Source organism: Hippocampus zosterae, chromosome 9 (genome assembly GCF_025434085.1).
Source record: "Hippocampus zosterae strain Florida chromosome 9, ASM2543408v3, whole genome shotgun sequence".
Lineage (NCBI taxonomy): Eukaryota > Metazoa > Chordata > Actinopteri > Syngnathiformes > Syngnathidae > Hippocampus > Hippocampus zosterae.
The window spans coordinates 19,495,654-19,500,667 of NC_067459.1; the positions used below are offsets into that span (position 1 = coordinate 19,495,654).

The window sequence follows — 5,014 nt, forward strand, 5'->3', positions numbered from 1 at the left end:
CGGGTACAGGAGAATGGTCCACATATGCAGCAGGGGTCCTCCGAAGGACCATAGTATATTGATCGCATCCAATTGTATACAGTACATGATTTAAAAAGGTATTTTGTGAGCATCTGAGGACTTTTATAAAATTGCAACCTCGGTGAGGTTGCATTTGTTTTTACAATTTGATATATACTGTAGCTCATTGACTGTAGGTTGTCCACCGTTTCTATCCAGTTTCTGAATGTCATTCAAGGACCAGCCGATTGTATTATGGCCAACATGAACAATTAAAACACACCCATGATCTGCTGTTGACTATAATGAAAACACTTTTAAATATCACTGCTGCACATGTCCCGAATCTGAAGTTCCTTCATTGCACAACATGCAAAATGAATGCAAAGGGCAACCAACCTGTAAGGACAGTATTATCTAATTCGATGATTCAAAAAAAAGAAAAAATATATTTATACTTACAGTGTATGGGATATACTTCTATATTGGAAATAAAACAGAGTAATTATAAGATAAGATATCCTTTATTCATCCCACACTGGGGAAATTTACAGCCTCCAACAGCAAGAATGTATGTAGAAAGAAGAAAGGAGAAAGAGAAAAAAAATCCTTACATTCGTATGATTTTTAAATCGAAGGCTAGGTCAGATTGCTTTTCATGCTTGTTTTATAAGCGAACACGTTCTGTGGAATATTACTTGCGAGAGAGTATTGCGCTTTGCTTTGATGTATGTCATTATGTGCTCAATAAGGGGTTGGCACCCGACTGCCTGTGGGCCGTATACAGCACAAGCATCCGAACCGGCCAGCCAAATGTACTCAATTTTATTTGTGTCAAGGAGCTGCAATCATTTGGATTTAGATGTTTTTTTTAAAAGTAGATATACAGTATAGTCTATGTAAAAAATGAATCTGGATTTAGATGATGTTGTCGTGCAACCACTTGATGAAACAAAATGGAATAAATTCAGCAAACCTTTTTTTTTCAGTGCATGCAATTCTAAAAGTACTGTACTGATCCAGAACATGTAACCCTTTCGTATGGCCCTCGGAGGACTTTTAATGGTTGGAAAAAAGGCGTCGCAAGTGCTGCATTAGATGATTAAAACATATCAGTGAACCAAGTGCCTCGCAGTTGCTCCAAAGTCCCGGAATCCTTCACAAACGTTGACTGAGATTCACAAGTCGATGCAAAGTGTGAAAGCTTCACTTGTGATATATGACCATTGAAGGCGATTGTTTGTTCTTAAAAAAAAAAAAAAAAGAAGAAGAATACCGAGAGAAATGAAACGCTCCCATCTTGAACTGTTCCAGGACCAGATGGCCTCTTTGACATCAAGAAGCTGCTTTGGCATTTTAAGATGGTGGTCCCAAAATGATTTCCGAGCAACTTCCGCAGATTGAGGCGGACAGCCGATAGATATTTAAGCAATATCCATAGCAATTGATCTGTTTTACCTACACAAAGTGATTGTATTGTTGAAAATGATCTGTAGAATGGGCAAAAAAAGTGTTTACTTTTGTACATACGGCATCTGTAATTTTTTTGTTTTTAAGTACAGAAGTAAATTTAGTACATTTACCGGCGTCTTTTCTTACTCAAGTATCTGACATGCTGACTGTTCGTGCATTTGCCATCTCCGATTTTCTGCCGCTGAACGCCCCGTCACAGATCGCTTGACCGCGGCCACGCGTAAATGTGCCTCGGCCCTCTCTGTCGTCGTCTCTTCTGCGTCTACTTGCTCAGCCTCTGGGACCGAGGCGAGCTTGCATCTGAAACATTTTAGGGAGACACATATTTGCCATTTTCAAGCGAGCACAAAGGGATCTGCCATGACAGGGTGCGTTTGATGTGGCTTCACAGGGGGAACCAGAACCAGAGCAAGGGATTCGAAAAGCCATGAAGAAATGTTAGCGCTATGTAACTTTGGTAAAAAAAAAAAAATCACCTAATCTAATGGAAGTAGGGATTGATTCGATGTGAAGGCCAAGTCCTTTGAAGCGGGGGCCGCCGAGCTCTGTTGACGTTTCTAATGCAATGGCTCTGTTGTAGAAACGCGGCATTCCTCTGCAGCTCGCGCACAAGATGCCGTTTGACTGTACGTCTGAGCCCGGGGGGTGGGGGCTGGGGGGTGGATGCGTGGCAGCGTCAGCGCCTGCAGATCCCCAAGTGGACGCTGCTTCCCTTAACTCGTATTTGAAGTGTGAGATTACAGATATTGCTCACGTGGAGTTTGGGGTCTGGGGTTCCCAACAAAGGCCTTTTATTGCCCCTGACAGCAAGATATCCAGATAAAAGATGATCCCATATTTAAATAAATAAAAAAAGTGAATCATCTTTAAAATCTTTTCTCTTTGAGGCTGCAGAATTGGGTTTATGTGAATCATGGCATCAATCAAAACATGGGAACGTTTGGAGCATGGAGATCGTGTTTTCGCGTCTGCCGTCAGCGATGAGGTCACCGAGGGCCTCAGTAGAGCGGAATCTCAAAATTTGAACACCCCTGAGGTTACACATTTTGGAAAATGAAATAAAATACAAAAATTGCTATAAAGTGGAAAGAAACGGATCATATTTACAGCATATTGTGTTAACACAATGAGCCAGTCAGCAAAGGCATCTGGCCCAGATTCGGCACCAAGCTGGCACAGCTGGCCTTGAGCAGCTGGCATAATGCATGTAGGCCGAACACGGCCCAGGAGTGGCAAAGGAGGCACTGGCTTGACTGTGGCAAACCAGATGAGGGCCAGTTGTGGAGTGAAGTATTTGGGCCAGAAATCAATTTAAAACTCCGGCCCGTATATGGCCAGCCAGTATTGAGCCACCCTTAATTGCAGTTTCAGTTTCATTTTTTCAACACACAGCCTTGTTTTACAATTGCACACCGATGCTCAATTCCATTCATCACACACACACGCGTGCGCGCGAGGTTCAATCAGGCCCGCAGGATCATTTAAAAATGAAAAAAATGCATAAAAGACACAGAATTAATATTTTTAATAAGGTGCAATTCATTGAGTATCCGCTAGGGGATACTGTTTTGACCATAGAAGACAAGAGCAGTCTCAGTCCGTCACTGACCCCTGACAGCAGACGCTATCAATAGCACTCTCACATTTACACATTTAATAGCACTCTCCTTAGTTTGTAAGGTGTAGCCAGGGATTACATTTAGATTTTATATGCACGTGTAAATGGTTTAAAACGTCCTTTCTTTATAAATCTTGTTTAATCATAAAGTGCATAACTATATTTTTCAATACCAATTACTTGTTAAAGTTTATACAATCAATGGGATCAGTTGCAATGCATATATGTGAATGATAAAGGAAATTGCACATTTGTTGAAGGAAATGTAAGGTGCTTCATGAAATGTTTTGTAAAAGATATGTTCATTAAATTTCAACATTTTCTAAATGTTCTTGTGCTTCTTTATACCAATACAAAGGAAAGACGTTGTTTTGGTTGTTTACGGCTAAGTATGGTATCATTTTAATGGTCCGGCCCACTTGACATCTACTGAGGCCGTATGTGGCCCACCATGTGAAATGAGTTTGACACGAAGGCGTTTTTAGCCGAAAAAAAAACGACATTATATATAGAGTAATCGTTTTTAGACGAAAAAAACAACCATGTATAGTAGGGTGTTTTTTGACCATAAAAAGACCATGTCCTGTATAAGAAAGGCGTTTTTAGACGAAAAAAACGACCACGTAGAGTAAGGTGTTTTTCGACAAAAAAAACCAATCATATATAGTAAGGTGTTTTGAGCCAAAAAACCCGACCATGAATAGTTTTAACGCTAAAAACGCCTTTTGGTCGTTTTTTTTCGGTCAAAATTTTTGTCCGAAAATGCCTTACTATACATGGTCGTTTTTTTCGTCCAAGTCCTTAATATACATGGTCATTTATTTCGGCTAAAAACGCGTTACTATACGTGGTTGTTTTTTTCGGCTAAAAAATTTCATCCAAACACGTCTTCCTATACATATATGGTCGTTTTTTTATCGGCTAAAAACGCCTTACTATACATAATAAGGCTTTTTTTTTTTCGTAACCAACTGCATGGTTGGCAACAGTCATTCATTGAAGGTTGGCACCCATGTAAGGCGTTTTTAGCCGAAAAAACCGACCATGTGTATAGTAAGGCGTTTTGGACCGAAAAAAAACGACCATGTATAGTAAGGCGGGGGGGTTTTTTCGGCTAAAAACGCCTTTTGGTTGTTTTTTTTCGGCCAAAATTTTTGTCCGAAAATGCCTTACTATACATGGTCGTTTTTTTCGTCCAAAAAGTCCTTAATATACATGTTCGTTATTTTTCGGCTTAAAATTTCGTCCAAAAACACGTTACTATACAAGGTCGTTTTTTTCCCGGCTAAAAACACCTTACTATAAATGGATTATCTATTGACTTAATAGCAAGTGAGATGTAGGGTGGCTGCAAAGGGTCAAAAAGGAACGTTTTTTTGTGTCGAAGATGCACTTGGAGTCAGTTACAAGATAAGATATCCTTTATTCGTCCCACACTGGGGAAATTTACAGCCTCACTTCTCATGTTTCATCTGTCACGTTGACATTGCCAGCAAAGCCAGTAATGATGTGTAATGATATTTACATGAGAGGTGGGGGGGGGGGGATTTTCAAGTAAGGTCACTTTTTTTGCACTCATAATTTCATATTTCACATATTGACTGTTTTTCATGACCTTACACATGTTACACGGTGTGACAATTTTGGACTCAAACGAGAGACTCGGGAAAGCACGCAGGGGCCAGATGGTCACTTCGTCTGCTGACTCACTTGAAGCCCTTGCACAGAATTCAAACCGACTACAATGAATTTCATCTGCTGACTCGGCGGTGAAAATGACTTTCATGTGCTGACTTGCTATAAATAGCGTTGCTTCACGCCTGATGAATATGCAAAACGTTTTTGTTTGGCGCCCTTGCCACGTTGTATGTCAACATGAGCAACTCGATGTCAATAGAAATACTGATGTGCATTTATCTCTTT

At 40.3% G+C, this 5,014-nt stretch overlaps 1 long non-coding RNA gene across 1 annotated transcript; it reads left to right on the forward strand.

Annotated features, from left to right (window-relative positions):
* Window positions 1-438: 438 nt before the first annotated feature.
* LOC127607851 (uncharacterized) lies at window positions 439-1,290 on the forward strand. The gene is made up of 2 exons (XR_007964158.1): window positions 439-501; window positions 600-1,290. It is a non-coding gene; the product is annotated as an uncharacterized LOC127607851 (long non-coding RNA).
* The last annotated feature ends 3,724 nt before the right edge of the window (window positions 1,291-5,014 follow it).